The sequence below is a fragment of the Amia ocellicauda genome, chromosome 2 (genome assembly GCF_036373705.1).
Source record: "Amia ocellicauda isolate fAmiCal2 chromosome 2, fAmiCal2.hap1, whole genome shotgun sequence".
Lineage (NCBI taxonomy): Eukaryota > Metazoa > Chordata > Actinopteri > Amiiformes > Amiidae > Amia > Amia ocellicauda.
Genome location: NC_089851.1, coordinates 60418453 through 60442096, shown reverse-complemented (window position 1 = coordinate 60442096; position 23644 = coordinate 60418453). Strand labels below are relative to the sequence as shown.

Sequence of the window (23644 nt, the reverse complement as noted above, 5' to 3'; positions counted from 1 at the left end):
TGGAGTGATCGACAGTGTCAAATTCTGCAGAGAGATTGAGGAGGATGAGGACTGAGGAGAAGAAGGCCACCCAAGCACAGCTGAGGGAGTCAGTGACTGTAATTACATAAAATCCATTACCAGTAAAAACATGGAATATGCATACCTTACAAGTCCTTACAAAGGTTACAGATATTTTTTTATCATTCTTGCCTCACAGAATTACAGACCAGTTTGCAGCAGTGAAGTTGAAACTCAAGAACCTTCTTGTTTGTTTAGATTTGCACTCTTCTCACAGAACTGGTAACTGAAGTGCCCATAGGAAACCCACACAGACAGAGGTAGATCATGTGAACTCCACACAGACAAGCCCCCAAGCCAGGACTCAAACCCCAGACCCCTGTATTGGTGAGGCAGCAGTGCTAACCACCATGCCACCATGCTGCCCTACTAGGTCCACATTATTTTATACAGCTCTGGAAAGAATTAAGAGACCACTGCACATTTTTCTTAAATCAGCATCTCGACATGTATGGCAGTCATTCCATGCCAGTGTCTGTTGAATTCCAACACAGACACACCTCATTCTACTCAATGAGGTACTAATTAGGTGATAACCTGAACCAAATCATATTTAAGGAAGAAAAGTATATCACTATCCTCTTGCATTAGGACCAGCTGGATGGCAAAAACAGTGCTAGTAGAACCTCAAAAGTAATTGGAATCAGAAAATAACTATTGACCATGCCAAAAGAGTTGAAAAGGAAAGTTTTGAGAAAATTAGGTTTCAATTCTGGCTTTACTGGCAGAGGGATACAGTGAGCATTGCTTCCATTCTTAAAATGTCAAAGATGGCGGTTCATAAGAACAAGGTCAAGCAGCAGACATTGGGGACAACAAAGCTACAAAGCTACCAGCAGAAGACAAAAACGACTCTCCACTGACCGGGATGACCGCCAACTCATTGGAATGTCACTCAACAACCGTAGGATGACATCAAGTGACCTACAAAAAGAATGGCAAACGACAGCTGGGGTGAAGTGCACTGCGAGGATGGTTCGAAACAGGCTCCTAGGGGCAGGGCTGAAGTCTTGCAAAGCTAGAAAAAAGCGAGAAGCAAAGAAGAGCCAGGCTGAGGTTTGCAAAAGACCATAAGGTTTGGACCGTAGAGGACTGGAGTAAGGTCATCTTCTCTGATGAGTCAAATTTTCATCTTTGCCCAACACCTGGTCATCTAATGGTTAGACGGAGACCTGGAGAGGCCTACAAGCCACAGTGTCTCGCACCCACTGTGGAATTTGGTGAAGGATCAGTGATAATCTGGGGGTGCTTCAGCAAGGCTGGAATCGGGCAGATTTGTCTTTGTGAAGGACGCATCAATCAAAGCCGAGTTGCTTGAATTTGTGCGCCAGGAGTGGCATAAAGTCACCCAACAGCGATGTGAAAGACTGGTGGAGAGCATGCCAAGACGCATGAATGCTGTGATTGAAAATCACCAAATATTAATTTCTGAACTCTTTGTAAGTTAAAACATTAGTATTATGTTGTTTAAAAATTAATATGAACTTATTTTCTTTGCATTATTTGAGGTCTGACAACACTGCATCTTTTTTGTAATTTTGTCCAGTTGTAAATTTCTGCAAATAAATGCTCTAAATGACAATATTTTTATTTGGAATTTGGGAAAAATGTTTTCAGCAGTTTATAGAATAAAACAAAAATGTTCATTTTACCAAAACATATACCTATAAATAGTAAAACCAGAGAAACTGATAATTGTGCACTGGTCTCTTAATTTTTTCCAGAGCTGTATACACCTTTATATGCGCTGCCATATCAAACATTTAACACTAAAGCATGTTGTGAATAAATGTTATGCTTTGGAATTTTAATATTGACATGAATAGACAATCCATGCAAGTAAACTCAAACACACAATAACAAGTGGTATTGTCACTGTTGTATCCCACACATCCCGCAATTCACGAGCTCCCCTGCAGAGGTCAGCATCACCGGAATTCTAAACCCTCACATTCCCCAGCAATCAGCCACTTAACATTCCTCGGCACCATGTGCACTTGTTCTATCATCCTCGAACTCCCATTGTACCAGCACTCTCCTTCACCGTCCTCTGCTCCTCTCTGCTACACATATAAACCCCTCTGTGACTTTAATTCACTGCTAAGTCTTGTATCCTTTTGTTATTGATTGTTTACAACCTCCACGTGTTCCTCCACCAATTCCCGTATTCTCCCTACCAGCCTGTTTGCCTGATCATTGACCCCCTGCTTGTCTTATCGACCAGGACTTGTGGATTTCCCTGGACATTACGGTTTGCCGGCATTGACCACAGCCTGTTTCTGACCACCTCTCACTCCGCACCTGGGTTCCCCGCCATGGCAGTCCTTCTTTACAGGTATACAGTCCGGTCCATAAATATTTGGACAGACCCAATTGTCAATTTGGCTCTGTACACCATCACAATGGATTGGAAAGGAAACAATCAAGATGTGCTTTAAGTGTAGACTTTCATCTTTAATTGGAGGGTAGTTACATCCAAATCGGGTGAATGGTGTAGGAATTAAACCAATTTTTATGTGGTCCCCCCAATTTTAGGGGCTCAAAAGTATTTGGACAAACTAACATAATCATTAATTAAATTGTGAGTTTCAATACTTGGTTGTGATGCGGGACAGTGGCCTGTCCGAATGCCAAATATATTTGCACCATTGTTGCAGTAAGATTGTGTAACCCATGTATGAATTTAAGCTTTGTGTATTGCTCCGCAGAGGACAGGTGCAGTAGTTCTGTGTAGCTGATTTTTAGAAAAACATTTTCATCCAAGGCTATAGAGAAAACAGAAGACAAAGGAGAAGTCTGTGATCAAGTTTGGGGTACATCATTGACGTCATCCAGTTGCCCAGCAACCAAAGGGAGTCATCTTGTATATGATAGCATGTTCTTTAGAAAAACCTTAGATGTGTCTTGCTGACTGACCATCTCCAGAGCACTTAGTTGTAGCTGAATAAACTATTTTGGTATTATTTCAGTTAAATCGGGTCCTGAGTATTCCTTGTCCGCCTGTTTATTGAGGGAGTAAAATTTCTCCCTATCAGTTGCAAATCCTTTGCAGTCAATGACTGCCTGAAGTCTGGAACCCATAGACATCACCAGATGCTGGGTTTCTTCCCTGGTGATGCTATGCCAGGCCTGCACTACAGCTGTCTTTAGATCCTGCTTGTTCTTGGGGTGTTTTGCCTTAGATATCAAAACAAACCAATCAGAGAGCAAAAACATTAGGTGGGGCCAAATCCACTAATAAGAACGTACTGGTGAGCGCAGGAACACCAAAAGGCCAGGAACACCACGGAAAACAACTGTGGTGGATGACAGAATTTTTTCCCTGGTGAGGAAAACCCCTTCACAACAGTTGGCCAGATCAAGAATACCCTCCAGGAGGTAGGCGTATCTGTGTCAATGTCAACAATCAAGAGAACACTTCACCAGAGTACATCTTGTGGTAAACCCTGTGTATTTAAACAGGAAATGGGAAGACCATATTAGAGTTTGGCAAAAAACATCTAAAGAACCCTGTACAGTTCTGGAACAACATCTTATGTACAGATGAGACAAAGATCAACTTGTACCAGAATGATGGGAAGAGAAGAGTATGGAGAAAGGAAGGAACTGCTCATGATCTGAAGCATACCACCTCATCTGTGAAACATGGTGAAGGTAGTGTTATGGTAAGGGCATGTATGGCTGTCAAGAGAACTGGTTGACTTTTCACAAAAGCAGCAGGATGAATTCTGAAATGTTTAGGGCTATGTTATCTGCTCCGATTCAGCCAAATGATTCAAAACTCATTTAACAGCACTTCACAGTGCAGATGAACAATAATGCGAAAGCAGGTAGAGGAAAGCAACCCCAAGAAGACTACCGTCACCAGCAACGAAACCAGACAGCTTCATGCCCTAGGGCTCGTTCAGGAGTTGAACACAGGACCTCTCGCACACTAAGTGAGAATCATACTCCTAGACCAATGGGCCAACTGAACAAGTGGCTTCACAAAGTTCTCCTCCTCAACAACACACTACATGTCCTCCTCCTCCTCCTCCTCCTCAACAACCACAACAAACTTGCATAATACACATTTGTTTTATAGAAAAACACACAGATGACAGTCTGATTTCCCTTCAGCTGCACAGGCAACAGCATCTGAGGTCAAAAGCCCTCTTGTGCAGAGGAGCCCAAAAGCTGGCTTTTGACAGAGAGCACACTGTTCAGTGACCACTTAATAAGTAGGCCTAATCATTTCTTATTTTTTACAGAATAGGACACAGAAATAACTTATGATTACTTATTTGTTATCTACATTTTACTTTTCATAGTATTTCCAAACGTTTTTTATCGATGTATGAACAAACACAACCATTGAGACACACACTATTAGAGATTTTTCGTTTTATTTTCTTTATGAATGTAATGCAAAACAATATAGAGTAACAGTGACAAAAAGTGCCAGGGGTTTATGACAATACAGAAAGCACATTATAGAAAAGACCTGAAAAACACACAAGCACTACATCAGAGATACCACGCATTAAGTCCCTTCCCTGCGCTGTAGGCTCCATAGCGCTGCATCACTGCTGCCTCTCGCTAATCTCAAGATGGAGCTGGGGGTAGGTGTTCCATGGCCAGGCTGTCGTTCCCTCTGCCAAGTGTGTACAGGCCAAGATACCTCCATTACTTCAATCACTACATCTTCCGCTGACTTCTATAGGGGGCTGCGTGAACTACTGAAGTAATGCTGTAGAGATAAGTGTCCTTAAACTGGGAAATGGAAATAAGGATTAAGTAAGCATCACTCATTGAAGAAATGCATCACAGTGTCTCTGTCAGCCTGTACAGCAGCGCATGTTTGCCGTAGCCAACATTTATTCAGTGCCAAATTTCCTTGCACAAAGCCATAGCAGATTCTCAAGCCCTCCCATGTTGTTGATTATCTTGTATCCATGTATTAAGAATAATGGTAATGCTTTAATTTAAGTGTCCATTATAAACAATCTATTAACATGTTATGTTATTATTATATGATTAATTTTACAAATTATAAATATATTAGACATTTTTAAACTTTTTTGCTATAATATGTTTTAAGGTATTTAATAACATATTCAATAAAGGGTATAATAACATGACATTTGCACACCGATATCAATCTATTATCATTAACTGCCATGCCAGTTAATTGCTGCTATTATCCATCCATTTTTGAAACCAGTTATCCTGGCGAAGGTCGCCGAGCACTGATCCCGGCAGGCAAAGGGCACAAGGCAGGAATACACCCAGGACGGGACCCCAGTCCATCGCTGGGCAACACACACACACACACACACACGCAGACACACCCACATACAGGGCAATTTAGAGAAGCCAATTAACCTAACCCACATGTCTTTGGACGGTGGGAGGAAACCCACGTGGACACGGGGAGAACATGCAAACTACATAGTATAGCAAAAATGTTTAAATAAAAATGTCTAATATATGTATAATTTGTAATAATCATATAACAATAACATAATCAATAATTTGTTAATAGATTGTTTATAATGGACACTTGTTAGCATAATAACTAATGTATGTTATCTATCTGTATGTAATGCTGTTGTCCTATAAGTCCTTACATTTGTAAACAGGGATTTTTGAAATAACCATTACTTATTTTGTGAAAAAACAGGGAAACAGAAATAAGGAATGAGTAACTATTACTTATTTCTCCAGAAATAAATAAGTAAACTTTACTTATTTTGCAGAAAAAAATAAAACAGTTTATTATTAATATATTGAGGAAACAGTGAAAAAAATAACCATTACTTATTTTTTGAAAAATAAGGAATCTACTTCATAGAGGTTCTGAAATCAGCATACTTCTCATGGCAGGAAAGGAAACTGGAAGCCTTTTGACACATTTCTTGACTTTGATTGAAGATTTTCCAGTATTTTAATCAGACCTCCTGCCAGAATATATTCTGCAGTGGGTTTCAGAATGGGCTGCCAAAACTGCGTAATCTCCTCCACCAACCTTTCCTGGTTTTCCTTTGTTTGGTAAAACTGCATTTATGGAAGATACCCTTACAAAAATAAAATATTTAAAAATATATATTATTCTGAAATATGAAATGTATTTTAATGTATTAATATGTTTTATAAATGTGCATACCATTTTATAATATATGGTGAAAATATACTTTTAAATATCAATTGCAGTTTTAGTATGTCACTTGATACAGAAATATGGTCAAATACACTATATTATACAATACAAATATTGCTTAATATAACTTAAGTATATTCAGAATTATATGTAAACTTGTTTTTAATATATCTATAATTATATGCAAATATACTGTAACATCTACACATGTATTTTATACTAAATATATAAAAATGCATACATATATGTCCCCTTATAATATACATTTAGTATACTGCTAAATACACAACAATCTCATATTGCATGTATTGTATACTGTGAATATATTAGACTGCAAAAATGTTGCATTCTAAATATACTGGTAGAATATATTTGGATAAACTTCCAAACACATGTATACATGAAGTGTAACTTAAAACATTGGGATACTTCAATACTTTAATAGATTTCACTTGGTACTCACTTGGTGTTTGACCCCCTTTTGCCTTCAGAACTGCCTTAATTCTACGTGGCATTGATTCAACAAGGTGCTGAAAGCATTCTTTAGAAATGTTGGCCCATATTGATAGGATAGCATCTTGCAATTGATGGAGATTTGTGGGATGCACATCCAGGGCACAAAGCTCCCGTTCCACCACATCCCAAAGATGCTCTATTGGGTTGAGATCTGGTGACTGTGGGGGCCAGTTTAGTACAGTGAACTCATTGTCATGTTCAAGAAACCAATTTGAAATGATTCGACCTTTGTGACATGGTGCATTATCCTGCTGGAAGTAGCCATCAGAGGATGGGTACATGGTGGTCATAAAGGGATGGACATGGTCAGAAACAATGCTCAGGTAGGCCATGGCATTTAAACGATGCCCAATTGGCACTAAGGGGCATAAAGTGTGCCAAGAAAACATCCCCCACACCATTACACCACCACCACCAGCCTGCACAGTGGTAACAAGGCATGATGGATCCATGTTCTCATTCTGTTTACGCCAAATTCTGACTCTACCATCTGAATGTCTCAACAGAAATCGAGACTCATCAGACCAGGCTTGTGCAAATTGTAGCCTCTTTTTCCTATTTGTAGTGGAGATGAGTGGTACCCGGTGGGGTCTTCTGCTGTTGTAGCCCATCCGCCTCAAGGTTGTACGTGTTGTGGCTTCACAAATGCTTTGCTGCATACCTCGGTTGTAACGAGTGGTTATTTCAGTCAAAGTTGCTCTTCTATCAGCTTGAATCAGTCGGCCCATTCTCCTCTGACCTCTAGCATCAACAAGGCATTTTCGCCCACAGGACTGCCGCATACTGGATGTTTTTCCCTTTTCACACCATTCTTTGTAAACCCTAGATATGGTTGTGCGTGAAAATCCCAGTAACTGAGCAGATTGTGAAATACTCAGACCGGCCCGTCTGGCACCAACAACCATGCCACGCTCAAAATGGCTAAAATCACCTTTCTTTCCCATTCAGACATTCAGTTTGGAGTTCAGGAGATTGTCTTGACCAGGACCACACCCCTAAATGCATTGAAGCAACTGCCATGTGATTGGTTGGTTAGATAATTGCATTAATGAGAAATTGAACAGGTGTTCCTAATAATCCTTTAGGTGAGTGTATAGGGCATGTATTACAGATTCATTCAAAAAGGTCTCACTTTAGATTTGAGGAAACACTATTTACTTGTATCAGCGGTCATTCATTTGTCATTAATAGTTCTTCCAATTTCCGACCTTTTAGTTCCAGAGACCAATGTTTTGGTACCAGCTAAAAAAAACAAAAACAAATGTACATTAATTGGACAAATATGAAATAAATAGTTACATGTAAAATACGGCCCAATATACAACGCTACAATTATTACAATTTACTTGCACTGTAATTACACGGTAACAAGAGTGAATTGACCAAGTAGGTTGTGTATAGTTAATTCAATTATTAAATACTAGTATGGATGATGTATGATTACAGAACGAGCTTACATACACTAAACAAGTAGTATGGCTTATTTACATGTAGTGTGTGTTTTTTACTTTACATATTCATGTAAAATGCTGCCAACCTTTGTGATGTTACCGATGACCTTAAACTCACCCCTTCTTAAAGTGTAACCACATGTGGTGATCAGGTGAGGGTCTGCCTCAAGCAGTTGTTTTGTTTCTTACGCCTGGGTGTAGGTACTGGGGAATGCGAGAGTCCTGGCACCGTGGCTTAGTTGGTCAAAGCGCCTGTCTTGTAAACAGGAAACCCTGGGTTTGACTCCCAGCAGTGCTTTGGTTTACGTTGGCATAGGCAATGGAAAGGAAGTTTCTAAACGCTCAATACATTTTTGCAAGATGGCCGTCCGCAGCAAGCAGCTTAAGGTTACTGTAGCCGCAGTCTGGCAAGCTGACCGCCAGAAGTAGAAACAATAACAAGGGGCGGGGGGAAAAGTGGGCCGTCCCTGGGTGGATTCGAACCACCATCCTTTTGGTTAATAGCCAAACACGCTGACCGATTGCGCCACAGAGACAGACGGAGGTGTTGTGGTTGCTGCAGTCGTGCAGTTCCTTCACAGTTGCCAGAAATCATTTCCAGCACACGATTTTCTTTGTCGTTGAATGCAACATACGTGACCATTGGGGGAGCGATAGCAAGCAAGAGAGTTAGATATCGAGAGTCATAGATAGATAGCTAGCTAGATAGATAGATAGATGGATGGATGGACGGCAAGGCAAGCATCTGATTGACAGTGGTCCGTGATCTTCTGTTATGCTACTATGCTACTGACCATTGGGGGAGCGATAGCAAGCAAGAGAGTTAGATATCAAGAGTCATAGATATAGATAGATAGATAGATGGATGGATGGCAAGGCAAGCATCTGATTGACAGTGGTCCGTGATCTGCTGTTATGCTACTATGCTACTGACCATTGGGGGAGCGATAGCAAGCAAGAGAGTTAGATATCGAGACTCATTGATAGATAGATAGATAGATGGATGGACGGCAAGGCAAGCATCTGATTGACAGTGGTCCGTGATCTGCTGTTATGCTACAATGCTACTGACCATTTGGGGAGCGATAGCAAGCAAGAGAGTTAGATATCAAGAGTCATAGATAGATAGATAGATAGATGGATGGATGGACGGCAAGGCAAGCATCTGATTGACAGTGGTCCGTGATCTGCTGTTATGCTACTATGCTACTGACCATTGGGGGAGCGATAGCAAGCAAGAGAGTTAGATATCGAGAGTCATAGATAGATAGCTAGCTAGATAGATAGATAGATGGATGGATGGACGGCAAGGCAAGCATCTGATTGACAGTGGTCCGTGATCTGCTGTTATGCTACTATGCTACTGACCATTGGGGGAGCGATAGCAAGCAAGAGAGTTAGATATCAAGAGTCATCGATAGATAGATAGATAGATGGATGGATGGACGGCAAGGCAAGCATCTGATTGACAGTGGTCCGTGATCTGCTGTTATGCTACTATGCTACTGACCATTGAGGGAGCGATAGCAAGCAAGAGAGTTAGATATCGAGAGTCATAGATAGATAGATAGATAGATAGATGGATGGATGGATGGACGGCAAGGCAAGCACCTGATTGACAGTGGTCCGTGATCTGCTGTTATGCTACTATGCTACTGACCATTGGGGGAGCGATAGCAAGCAAGAGAGTTAGATATCGAGAGTCATAGATAGATAGCTAGCTAGATAGATAGATAGATGGATGGATGGACGGCAAGGCAAGCATCTGATTGACAGTGGTCCGTGATCTTCTGTTATGCTACTATGCTACTGACCATTGGGGGAGCGATAGCAAGCAAGAGAGTTAGATATCAAGAGTCATAGATATAGATAGATAGATAGATGGATGGATGGCAAGGCAAGCATCTGATTGACAGTGGTCCGTGATCTGCTGTTATGCTACTATGCTACTGACCATTGGGGGAGCGATAGCAAGCAAGAGAGTTAGATATCGAGACTCATTGATAGATAGATAGATAGATGGATGGACGGCAAGGCAAGCATCTGATTGACAGTGGTCCGTGATCTGCTGTTATGCTACAATGCTACTGACCATTTGGGGAGCGATAGCAAGCAAGAGAGTTAGATATCAAGAGTCATAGATAGATAGATAGATAGATGGATGGATGGACGGCAAGGCAAGCATCTGATTGACAGTGGTCCGTGATCTGCTGTTATGCTACTATGCTACTGACCATTGGGGGAGCGATAGCAAGCAAGAGAGTTAGATATCGAGAGTCATAGATAGATAGCTAGCTAGATAGATAGATAGATGGATGGATGGACGGCAAGGCAAGCATCTGATTGACAGTGGTCCGTGATCTGCTGTTATGCTACTATGCTACTGACCATTGGGGGAGCGATAGCAAGCAAGAGAGTTAGATATCAAGAGTCATCGATAGATAGATAGATAGATGGATGGATGGACGGCAAGGCAAGCATCTGATTGACAGTGGTCCGTGATCTGCTGTTATGCTACTATGCTACTGACCATTGAGGGAGCGATAGCAAGCAAGAGAGTTAGATATCGAGAGTCATAGATAGATAGATAGATAGATAGATGGATGGATGGATGGACGGCAAGGCAAGCACCTGATTGACAGTGGTCCGTGATCTGCTGTTATGCTACTATGCTACTGACCATTGGGGGAGCGATAGCAAGCAAGAGAGTTAGATATCGAGAGTCATAGATAGATAGCTAGCTAGATAGATAGATAGATGGATGGATGGACGGCAAGGCAAGCACCTGATTGACAGTGGTCCGTGATCTGCTGTTATGCTACTATGCTACTGACCATTTGGGGAGCGATAGCAAGCAAGAGAGTTAGATATCAAGAGTCATAGATAGATAGATAGATGGATGGATGGATGGACGGCAAGGCAAGCATCTGATTGACAGTGGTCCGTGATCTGTTGTTATGCTACTATGCTACTGACCATTGGGGGAGCGATAGCAAGCAAGAGAGTTAGATATCAAGAGTCATCGATAGATAGATAGATAGATGGATGGATGGACGGCAAGGCAAGCATCTGATTGACAGTGGTCCGTGATCTGCTGTTATTCTACTATGCTACTGACCATTGAGGGAGCGATAGCAAGCAAGAGAGTTAGATATCGAGAGTCATAGATAGATAGATAGATAGATAGATGGATGGATGGATGGACGGCAAGGCAAGCACCTGATTGACAGTGGTCCGTGATCTGCTGTTATGCTACTATGCTACTGACCATTGGGGGAGCGATAGGAAGCAAGAGAGTTAGATATCGAGAGTCATAGATAGATAGATAGATAGATAGATAGCTAGATAGATAGATAGATAGATAGATGGATGGATGGACGGCAAGGCAAGCATCTGATTGACAGTGGTCCGTGATCTGCTGTTATGCTACTATCAGCAGCAACAGTGGCAGATTTGGCGCCGTGGCTTAGTTGGTTAAAGCGCCTGTCTAGTAAACAGGAGGTCCTGGGTTCAAATCCCAGCTGTACCTTAGGCGGGCTTTCTGTGCTCCTTGCGAAGCTTGTGCTTCCGCTTTGTCGACCATCAGTTTTAGCAAGATAGGCTTATCGTAAAGCCATCAGAGGACGTAATGAACCGGAAAGCCAACTGGACAGACGCCGGTTTGTAAAGAAGAACCAGAACCCAAAGGACACGCGCTACGCGCACCTAACGGCCAACGTCCAATTCCCATTGCCGCCCCTGGACAGTCGCAACAGGGAGCTTGTTACTCCCGTCAACCTTACGTTTTCACCTCTGTGTGCTTCCTTTGTTGCAGCCTGCATCCAGATTTTGTTTTGTTTTGTTTTGTTTTGTTTTGTTTTGTTTTGTTTTGTTTTGTTTTGTTTTGTTTTGTTTTGTTTTGTTTTGTTTTGTTTTGTTTTGTTTTGTGCCTTACTCCTGAGTGTAGGCACTGGGGAATGGGAGAGTCCTGGCACCGTGGCTTAGTTGGTCAAAGCGCCTGTCTTGTAAACAGGAAACCCTGGGTTCGACTCCCAGCAGTGCTTTGGTTTACGTTGGCATAGGCAATGGAAAGGAAGTTTCTAAACGCTCAATACATTTTTGCAAGATGGCCGTCCGCAGCAAGCAGCTTAAGGTTACTGTAGCCGCAATATGGCAAGCTGACCGCCAGAAGTAGAAACAATAACAAGGGGCGGGGGGAAAAGTGGGCCGTCCCTGGGAGGATTCGAACCACCATCCTTTCGGTTAATAGCCAAACACGCTGACCGATTGCGCCACAGAGACAGACAGAGGTGTTGTGGTTGCTGCAGTCATGCAGTTCCTTCACAGTTGCCAGAAATCATTTCCAGCACACGATTTTCTTTGTCGTTGAATGCAACATACGTGACCATTGGGGGAGCAATAGCAAGCAAGAGAGTTAGATATCGAGAGTCATAGATAGATAGCTAGCTAGATAGATAGATAGATGGATGGATGGACGGCAAGGCAAGCATCTGATTGACAGTGGTCCGTGATCTGCTGTTATGCTACTATGCTACTGACCATTGGGGGAGCGATACCAAGCAAGAGAGTTAGATATCAAGAGTCATCGATAGATAGATAGATAGATGGATGGATGGACGGCAAGGCAAGCATCTGATTGACAGTGGTCCGTGATCTGCTGTTATGCTACTATGCTACTGACCATTGAGGGAGCGATAGCAAGCAAGAGAGTTAGATATCGAGAGTCATAGATAGATAGATAGATAGATAGATAGATAGATGGATGGATGGACGGCAAGGCAAGCATCTGATTGACAGTGGTCCGTGATCAGCTGTTATGCTACAATGCTACTGACCATAGGGGGAGCGATAGCAAGCAAGAGAGTTAGATATCGAGAGTCATAGATAGATGGATGGATGGATGGATGGCAAGGCAAGCATCTGATTGACAGTGGTCCGTGATCTGCTGTTATGCTACTATGCTACTGACCATTGGGGGAGCGATAGCAAGCAAGAGAGTTAGATATCAAGAGTCATAGATAGATAGATAGATGGATGGATGGACGGCAAGGCAAGCATCTGATTGACAGTGGTCCGTGATCTGCTGTTATGCTACTATGCTACTGACCATTGGGGTAGCGATAGCAAGCAAGAGAGTTAGATATCAAGAGTCATAGATAGATAGATGGATGGATGGATGGACGGCAAGGCAAGCACCTGATTGACAGTGGTCCGTGATCCTAACCCTAACCCCTAACCCCTAACCCTAACCCTAAAATATAATTAGCCCACAATTTAACTAGGCACTCAAACCAACCTCTAAACCCAATCCCTAAACCTAACCATTATTCAAATGTAACCCTCAATCCTATCCCCAATAATCAATTTCACAACTTAGCCTTAAATTTATTCCCCATAACTTATTTCCCCCCCAAAACAAAACCCAGACTCCCTTAAAAACCTAGGTAATAGACTTCCAGACTCTATAATTAAATTTTAATCCCAATTCCATACATTCCCCTTACTTTTAAGACGTATTCTTGTACATACAAACTTCACATCATTCAATTACACCACATCTCATCCCACTGAATTACCTTAACAAAACAGACTATAGAACGAATACTTTTGGATGCATCTTTTAAGGACACAACAATAGCCTCAACACCTGTGAGTGCCAGTGCACTTGAGGATGTCAGAGGAACCAAAGGTTTGATTCACCTGACAACCTCAATAACCTATTTTTTTAAACCTAACCCTAACCCTAACCCTAACCCTAATGACCTGTGGCCCCATGCCATGCAGAAGTCCACAGCTATGCGTGTCAGCATGCCCTGCTCCTCATCCCCAATGTGTCACTTGTAAGAACTGTGTAAAAATCGACAGAGAACGTGATCAGCAAAGAAACACAATTCTCCTGAGAACGACAATCATCGTGCCGATCGTAATCTCAGTGCATACCTGGATGCCCAACAAGCCAAGCCAGTGGTTCCCAAGCGTTGTAATGCCACCGCACACTTTGCTGGGACCAAAAACCTTTGCGGCGCACCAACATGAAAAAAAAAAAGGATTTACTAGGTATTGTCTAACCTGAATGGCAACAGGGTGCTAAAACTATTATCACACATTGCACATTGCATGTTAAAGTATGTCAGTAAGGGAGTAATTAAAAGTGCAAATGTGTGAAGTGCAAGGAGTGACCTTTAGTGGTTAGGTAAAAAAGTAGACAGACAAACTAAATAATTACTTGATACAAAACATTTATTTAGTGCAGACAGACCAAGACCAGACACAATAAACTATTCGCAGTAAATATAAATTCACAGCGAAATAGGTTCAGTTCACAATATCCTATAACAAGCTCTATTCAACAAAGTGGTTAAACGTTACAAAGGGCATTACAATTGTTGAAAAACAATAGCACACGTATCAAACATGAGTTCACAATATCCTATAACAAGCTCTATTCAACGAAGTGGTTAAACGTTACAAAGGGCATTACAATTGTTGAAAAACAATAGCACATGGATCAAACATGCTATCCCCGCCGTTTTATTCGATTTGATTAGACGTTTCGCGACCGAAATGTTTTGTGTTCGGACTGAATGCACACCTGAGCCGAGCACGATCACAATACATATCCACAGTTAATCTAAGCAGTGTCATATTGTAATCGTTTCGGTTTGTTATCAACCCTTTCGGATCCAAAACCAGGAGTCAGATACCCTTTTCGGTGGACACGCTGTTGACTTCTCACAAGCACCATCCGCCTTCACAAAGGCAGCGCTAGCAGTGGAAAGAACGAAGAACTGCAGGAGAAACGCCGGGGCTATTTAGAGCCCGATTATTCATCAAAGAGGGGGGAAACCAAAGCCAAATGAGACTTAGAGGAACAGGAGACATCCAACAACAGTACACAACGGTACAGTACACAATCAATACATAACAATGAACAGGCCCTTAATTCACTCTTTACAGTCCTTTCTCTTATCTCCCAGCAGCCCCTACGGAGATGGCCGCATATTAATCGAGAGGGGCGGTGCTGCCTCTCCATCTCCGTTACAGTATCAAAAAAATAAGCCTACCAAAAGGGCAAGAACAAACACATTGAATAATATTGATAAAATAGATTTCGTTCACCAGTCCAACTTAGAAAAAGGACAAGCAGTGTGCAAGACAAAAAGGAATTCACCATCTGTCCCTTTCATCAATTGCCTTTCAGTACCACTGATAGCACTGCAACTCAGTGTAGGTGTGCGTTCAGTCCGGCAAACACAACATTTCAGTTATGAAACGCTTTCTACAGGTGATGTATAAATGTAACATTTTCACAAATTTGAATAAGTTTGATTTGATACAAGATTCATGAAGTTGACCTAACGAAATGACATAATATTTTTGAGGGGATAAAAATCTCAAGACACAATTGGGTAGTCCTCAAGGCACACGGGTTGCAAACCACTGAGCCAAGCCACGGTGCTTCTTGGATTTGCACGGCCACTGAGACTGCCAGGGGAAGGGGGTGAAAGGCTTCCCTTCGATAGCTCAGTTGGTAGAGCGGAGGACTGTAGGTTTCAGGCAGCGGGCATCCTTAGGTCGCTGGTTCAATTCCGGCTCGAAGGATGCCGTGCTTATGGTTTGACGTCGGTTTTGGACGAGCTCCCAAATGTCAAGCCATTGGAATTGCATGAGGACAAGGAGAAAACCCCGGAAATTCGGATTTGTAGTCGAGAACTCGCATTGCCCAAACATCTCATATGCATGTGACCCTTTTCACCCTGAGCCCAGGGTGTCTGCTAAGAAAGAAGTAGTGAGAAATGACAATCGGTCGTCTGCACGCCTCCCCCCCCCGAAAAAAAAAAAAAAAAAGGAAAAAACGGCGGGAAAATTCGCCCGCATCGAAAGGGGTCGATAGATCCGCTGCGACGCAGGAGTGCGAGAGGACTCAACGCCACCGAGCACGGGCGCGAGAGGGAGAGCTGCCGCAGTGCGACAAACCGCCCGCGACGCAAGCACCAGATGTCCGCGATGCCAAGGGGAACCGGCGCGCTGCGGAGAACCTGACCAAAATATGGAACGCTTCAAGAATTTGCGTGTCATCCTTGCGCCCAGATAGGCTGAATGTGCTCTGTATCGACATACTAAAATGTAACCAATGGGAACGACTGCTTTTTCTAAAATTCCACTGAAATTGGCAGCCTCAGCCTGCATTTATTGCTTACAATTGCCGCTGGAACAACCCCCGATTTCCCACGCCACTCAATGTGTTTTCTTTCAGCTGGTTGGCTACATGACCCGGAGAGGCGGGCTTTGCGGGTGGACTTCTAACAGTAAATACGTGTTTTGTCAGACGTTGCCTAGGGAGTGAAAAGAATCTTTGAGACATACAGACAGACATACAGACAGACATCAATATCTCTCTCTCTGTCTCTATCTATATATATATTCTATCAATCTAGCTTTATCTTTATCTATCGATCTATTTTTCTATCTATGCCTCCCTCCATCCCTCCCTCCCTCCCTCCTTCTTTCCTTCCTTCCTTCCTTCCTTCCTTCCTTCCTTCCTTCCTTCCTATTATTTTATTTTTTTGCTATCGATCCACGTAAGTAAGCATTTTCTTAATTGATCAATCGGTCTGTCGATTAATGTGTTAATACGATCTGTTTTTATGACCTGCTGTGTTTGCGGTGTTATTTCATGCTTTTTATACATTTGATAATAACCCTGGTGTTTTGTGTAAGGTATGTGTCTTCTATACTGTTGAGAGAGAAGTTTTTTGAACCGTAAAAAAGTCAAAGAAACGTATAGTGTTTCACTGCGTCACATAATGATAAGAATAAGAATAGTATTAATAATAATGATGATGATGATGATGATGATTATTATTATTATTATTATTATTATTATTATTATTATTATTATTATTCCATCCATCCATCCATCCATCCATCCATTCATTTTCGAAACTGCTTATCCTGGTGAGGGTCGTGGGGAAGCCGGAGACGATATTATTATTATTATTATTATTATTATTATTATTATTATTATTATTATTATTATTAGTCATTGTGTCACATCATCATCATAATAGTATTAATAATGGTATTAAAATACTATTTAGTAGTAGTAGTAGTAGTAGTAGTAGTAGTATGTGCTGCATTGAAACATAAAACAGAAAAAATCGTGTAGCGTTTCACTGCGTCACATCATCATCATCATAATAATAGTAATAATAATGAGGATGATGATAATAGTACTAGTACGAATCATAATACGAATAATTGTAGCAGTGATACAAGGTATATGATGAATTATAACATATCTTGTATTATTTGTTGTCATTTAATTGATAGTATTGTTATTTTTTAATATTATTATTATTATTATTATTATTATTATTACTATTATTATTACTATTCATAATAAAAATAAAACATACTAATTGTAATGATCTCCTTATTCAATATTGTTTGTCAGTGACTTCCTGACTATTTGTACCTGCTGTACAGGAACATGAAGGCCACCCCACAGTTCCGCTGTGGGGTGGCCAGCAGGACCAGCAGGGAGCTGGTCCTGCAAGCCACAACTGAAGCTAAAAGCGTCGCGTCTGCCACCAAGTCCTCCAGCGATCCATTTGTCCCCCTCACACCTCGTGAGGTCCGGAAGGATGCTGTGGCCCGCATCCTGTCTCAGGGGGGTGACCCCGGGAACGCCAAACTGGTACTCAGCCAGAGTACCCTGCAGTTTGGCAGGTACCGGGGTCAGACATTCAAGTGGATCCTGGAGAACGACGGTGGGTACGCCGTGTCTCTCGTGGCCGCTCATCAGAAGGAGCGGGAGATGGACATGTCTGACACGGTGTACATGGCCAACAAGGACGCGCTGGCCAGCTACGCCTGTGGCTTCCCAAAAGTCACCATCGCTGTGGGTGACCGGAGGGCCAGGAATGCCACCCACGCCATGGCGTCCCAGAGTGGCCGGGAGGACCAGCAGGTGGTGGGCTTCGGGGCCCACAAGGGCCAGACCTGGCAGGAGCTCTACGAGGCCACAGACAAGGAGAGGAGAGGGTGTGTATTAATCTATTCTAATAACTATTGCCTACTCTAGTTTATGTATGTTTCAGGGAATTAAGAGCACCCTGGCCTGCAGTTGTATAGTCAGTGTAGTTGTAGTTAGACAGAGAACCTGGGTTTATTACAGGTATGTGAGATGGATAAGGAGGCAGACTCCCCAGCCCGGAACGCAGATGGCCAAATTCCTGGCATACATCCTGCGGCGGGACAGGGAGTCACAGGCCCAGAAGCCAGCAGCACAGCCTGCCTCCTCCCAGCCCACACCCTCGGTGCCTGCACCCTGCCAGCCTCCCAGGACGAGTGCCTCGCAGTCGACTCCCACCTTCTCCTCGTCTGCCACCAAGTCCAGAGCTCCAGTGGCAAAAGGTTCATTTTGTGGAAGTGTGTGATTTGAGCAATTAGAATTAAATGTAGTTTATTAAGGCAGCAATTAGGTAAACAGTTATACCAGGGCTATCACACAATTTAAAGTTCACACTTAAAACAGACCGACGGCAAACACACGATAATCGCACACATTTTGTGATTTCAAAAACAAAATACACCAGTTACCATGACCCCTGTACCAAATGCCCACCGTTACAGCGCACGTTTACTCCTCCTTCCAACGGTGTCCAGGAAGGAGCGCCCGTCACTGGCCTTCAGCAACGATGCACTCACTGACGCTGAGCTGCTGGCAGCTGTGGAGGACATGGCCCCCCCGCGTAAGTCTTCACGCAGCTGTTACAAATATCAGCCTATTTCAATACATGTCTAAATGTCATTCATTTCAGGTTCAAGATGGAGTTCTTGCCATTTGGCACAAACTAACTTGTATTGTTGTATTTTGTTAGCTTAAGATGGATGGATCTCCCAGTGTAAGGTAAGTGAGATGGACCCGGGGTCCACACGGTGCTTTGGCTACATATCGCTTTACAGTCACCTCGTCTGCCCTGCCTCGACACCCCCAAGTATCTGTGACCCTTGGCTTTATGCGCTGAGCTGCATGTTTGCTATGCGTTGCATCCTCACCGTGTGCTGTGCATGTGGAGTGGCACGCTGTGATATAGTGTAGTGGCATGGCGTGATGTAGTGGCATGGTGTGATATGATGTAGTGGCACAGTAACATGGTTGATTGAATGATAAGGCTTCATAGACCTAGTCACCTTGGAATTAACATAGATTTGGATAATTTCACCATTAGTTACATCTCTGTTGTTGCGAGATTTTGAATCTCCCGTTTTATCTCTAGTGTCTTCAGTACAGGAGCCGGGGGCAGCGGCCATGGCTAGCTCAGCTCAGCAGCCGACACCGCTCGGTTCAGCGGAGCAGCCTGGTGGGGGTAAGAGTGGTGTGTGTGTGTGTGTGTGTGAGTGTGTCTTTGTGTGTTTGTTAAATCTGGGTGCAGTATCCGTAGTGTCCTGGCAACTCCTGTCACTGTCTGTCTGTCTGTCTGTCTGTCTGTCCCTGTGTTTCTGCAGGTCCTGCTTCCTGAGGGCTGGAAGCAGACGCTGCCCGCTGAGCAGCTGCAGTGGGTCTCCAAGGCCCGGTTCACTAGGAGCAGGTTTGGGAAGCTGGAGCTGACCTCGGACCTGCGTCTGTGGTTGTTCCCTCCCTAGCCCTGCCCGGTGTATCGGCAGCCCCCGGCCTCTCCCAGCCTGCACTTCGCTCGGCCGCTGTTCCTGTGGATGCCCTACCGCATTTGGGCTGTGAAGCTCACCTGCATCCAGCCCCAGTGTGAGGGACACAGGCTCAAAGAAGTATGCAGGCTGGTCCGGAGACGTGCTGCAGCAGCTGGATGTGGCTCATCGGAGCCAGTTCCCGGCCATCCTCACCTACCCGTATGGAGACAATTCACCACACAGCATCTGTGCTTTCCCTCCCCCCCTCCCTCTCTGCTGAAATGTTTCCTGAACTCTAACTGCTGTACTGCTGTGTCTTGGGCAGGCTGTCCTGCGACTACACGGTGCTGAGTCTCATGAGGGAGCACACCCTGGGGAACAGCGCCACCTGGCTGTGCAAACAGCTGCAGGAGCAGCACAGCGAGGCGTGGCAGCGTAAAAACCCTGCGGTACCTCGCAGACTGCGAGCCCTTTGTGACCTCTGCACCTGTAGTCCCGAGCTTCCGGCCACCGCCACCCATGCCACCGGTGCCTGGACCCAAGTGGCTGCTGGCAGTGTATGACCTCGACGTGCTGGAGCAGCTGGCCGAGGTAAAGGCCCAGGTCACGTCTGTGTTCGGGTCCATTTTAAAACTGGACTCGACAAAGAAGGTGAGTATCGTCAGTCAGATTTTTTGTGCTGCTGTCTCAGCGGCCACTTGGTGCATCGTGGTGCCGCTCAGCTGAACGCATTACAATTAAAGACCTAATAACTTAATGTGTCTCATACATTTTTCAGTTGACCGGAAGCTCGCAGGAGCAGCCACTGGCACGGCAGCGTGGGCCACCAACGTCGGCAATGAGTTCGGGTAGGTCTTGAACTCGGTGCTAACATGCGGAGAGGGTGAGGGGCTGCAGCCCATGGCTGCTGGGCTGGTGGAGTGGTACCGCTTGGCCGGAGAGGCTCCCCCTCAGATCCTGTATGTGGACTGGGACTGCTGCTCTGTGGCTGGACGGTCGAAGGTGGCCGGGGGGCACAGGATACGGAGCGGCTCATCCAGGAGCTGCTGGACATTTTTGACAGCAGGAGGGGGCTGGACACCATGGGCGTGCCGCTGCTGGACCACAAGCAGATCCAGGCCATCTGGAAGACACAGCGGCCCCACCTCGCCTGCATTCAGGACCCCGAGGGGGTGCAGCTGTATACCCAGACAGGGCAGCTGCGGAAGGGGGGTGTGCTGCTGCCAGTATAGCGCTGCGCCCGTGGATCGATCTCCTTGGAGTCTTTCCACCTCCACCTGGCCCTTTTCATCCCAGGTTAGTGCCAGCTGCACCGCAAATAAAGACGCCAGATTCTGTTATGCTTTTTGAACCCAGTGGATCAGTAGACTAGTTTTTTTTTCTGTAATTGTTACAGTACGTGTATATTTATATACTATGGCTTTGTGAAGAGTATATTTTGAACTGTATTGAAGTGTGTGTTTCTGTTTCCTCCTGCTCTGCTCAGGCACCAGTGCCAGCGATGTGCACTTCCTGGCATTTCTGCTGGAGGGCCTGGTGAGGTGGAAAGCGGACCGTACAGTGGCGGCCGTGGAGGATGCTGGCAAGCTTCTGTGCTCCTACAGTGGCTCCTTGCAGAACGCCCTGGGCACCCTGAGCCAGAAGGTGCTGGCCAGGGACCTGTCGGAGGGGTTCGTGAAGTCAGGCGTGTACACGCGTCAGTGAGCGTGTCAGTGTGGGGGGTTGATTTGTAAGGTGCTCTTTAGCAGTGTTATGAAAATAATAAAAGCGGTGAACCCATGCTTCTGTTATGATTGTGTTGAAGGGGAGCTCATTGGGATCAAGTACCTGTACTCACAGACAGGGAAAGAGCTCCAACGTGTGCACAGCGACCCCAACGTCCCGGACGAGGCAGCTGGCCAAGACTCAGACAGGGAGGAGAGTGACGACGAGGGCTTTGAGGAAGACGATGACCCCACCATCTCCAACCCCTTCGCCCCGTCTCCTGCCCGACTGCCCCCGTCTCCTGCGCGGTCAACGGCCTGACTGCCCCCGTCTCCTGCACGGTCAATGGCCCGACTGCCCCCGTCTCCCGAGATGGAGCCCCCCTGCGCTGCAGGAGACGCCCCCCCGTTGCTAATCCCGAGGTGAGGAGGCAGTGATGGCGCTCAGCTCGTCTCTTACATTGTAGTGCACAAAACCCTGGAATGATAGCTATTTCCAGAACATGGTCCTGTAACTGACTGTCGTCTGTATCCTGTTGTTTCAGGAATCGTGCGGCCCTGATGGCGTTCCTGGGCTCCAGCACGTCCAGCAGTTGGCCAGCTGTCTGGTGGACCTGAGAGCCCAGGCATTCCTGACCAATCGCCAGGTGGCGGAGCTGGTACACCTGTGGCAGCAGCTCCCCGAGGGAGACAAGCAGCGCCTCTTGTACCCGTCCCGTCACAAGGACAGGCTGACTCAGGGGCGCTTCAAAGCTGGGAGGAGGTCTTCAGTCGCTCCGGGAGTGGACAGCTTGAAGAGGTGTGATATAAAGACACATTTTAAATCACTGCCGAGAAGCAGATGAATACGAGTATGTGCCTGTAAGTAGTGACTGTGAGGTGTGAAGGATGCTTCCTAACACAGATCTCTTACCTGGTTGCAGGTGCATGGTGGCCGGACACGAGCCGCTTGGTAGAGGCCATCTGACACCAAGCTCAAGCATTTTCCTTACCTTCTCTGTGATAGCGACCTTCCCTGGGCAGGGTTGCTGTTCCCAGTTTTCTTTTGTGATGTTGAGGAGGCCTCGCGATCTGTGGGGAAAAAAAAGCTCAAAAGGTGAAAAACCTGTGGAAGATTGGGGTACTTCCCAGATGGTGAATATGAGAAAAGGGAGCAGTTGATCCCAGTTACGCCCATCTCTTTCCATCGTCCTCCTCAGCATGCTTTTTAACGTTTTGTTAAACTGCTCCACTAGCCCGTCCGTCTGTTGAATGTAAACAGAAGTGTGAAGACTTAATTCGGAGAAGATGGCACACATCTTTCATTACCTTGGACATGAACGGTGTACCAAAATTTCTTTGGGCAGCCCGACTCTGGAAAACATTTGGATTAGCTCTTGGGCTATATTTTTTGTGGTGGCATACGCAAAGGCATGGCCTCAGAGTACCTTTTGGCATAGTCCACTACCACCAGGATGTGCTGGAAACCTTTGGCCGACTTGGGTAAAGGTCCAATTAAATCCATGCCTATTCTCTCAAAAGGTATGCCTATTACCGGAATCGGTATGAGAGGGTTGCGGAACGATGGCATGGGGGCCGTACGCTGGCATTCTGGACAGCTTTGACAGTAACGTATAACCTCAGCATATACCTCTGGCCAAAAGAATCTTTGCAGCAGCCTCTCCAGGGTTTTCGCTCTTCCCAGGTGTCCCCCAAGCAGGTGGCTATGGGAGAGATTCAGAACAGTGTGCCTGAAAGGGGTGGGTACAAGGAGCTGTGCATAGACAACATTATTTTTCTTTGTCATTTGATACAACAGGTTAGGGCGCATGGCGAAATGAGGATATGAAAGTGGTCGGGTGGGGTCCACAGCCGTCCCATTTATTACCTGCACATTCCGCCGGGCGTTTTGAAGTGTAAGGTCTTCCATCTGGGCAGTCCCAAATCTCCCACAGTACTGGGTCAGATCTGGTGGAAATCACGCATCGTCCTTTCGGTGTGTAGATCCTCATTTGGGCAAAGGGGTATCTTTTCATGTCCCCATGTATGCAGGTGATTGAAATAGGAGCAAGCCGCTTCCTCTGGGTTTTGGGCATGATGTCAGGGATCACCAAGGTGACCATGCTACCTGAATCCAGCAG

General features: G+C 44.8%; 6 non-coding genes across 6 annotated transcripts; 4 read left to right on the top strand and 2 right to left on the bottom strand.

Annotated features, from left to right (window-relative positions):
* The first annotated feature begins 8390 nt into the window (after positions 1 to 8390).
* On the top strand, positions 8391 to 8464 carry trnat-ugu (transfer RNA threonine (anticodon UGU)). Its single transcript has one exon. It is a non-coding gene; the product is annotated as a tRNA-Thr (tRNA).
* Positions 8465 to 8628: 164 nt separating this feature from the next.
* Positions 8629 to 8702, bottom strand: trnan-auu (transfer RNA asparagine (anticodon AUU)). The gene has a single exon. It is a non-coding gene; the product is annotated as a tRNA-Asn (tRNA).
* A 2919-nt stretch (positions 8703 to 11621) lies between these two features.
* trnat-agu (transfer RNA threonine (anticodon AGU)) lies at positions 11622 to 11695 on the top strand. The gene has a single exon. It is a non-coding gene; the product is annotated as a tRNA-Thr (tRNA).
* Positions 11696 to 12135: 440 nt separating this feature from the next.
* trnat-ugu (transfer RNA threonine (anticodon UGU)) lies at positions 12136 to 12209 on the top strand. Its single transcript has one exon. It is a non-coding gene; the product is annotated as a tRNA-Thr (tRNA).
* A 164-nt stretch (positions 12210 to 12373) lies between these two features.
* Positions 12374 to 12447, bottom strand: trnan-auu (transfer RNA asparagine (anticodon AUU)). Its single transcript has one exon. It is a non-coding gene; the product is annotated as a tRNA-Asn (tRNA).
* Positions 12448 to 15679: 3232 nt separating this feature from the next.
* trnay-gua (transfer RNA tyrosine (anticodon GUA)) lies at positions 15680 to 15768 on the top strand. Its single transcript is given in 2 exon segments — positions 15680 to 15716; positions 15733 to 15768. It is a non-coding gene; the product is annotated as a tRNA-Tyr (tRNA).
* Positions 15769 to 23644: the final 7876 nt, after the last annotated feature.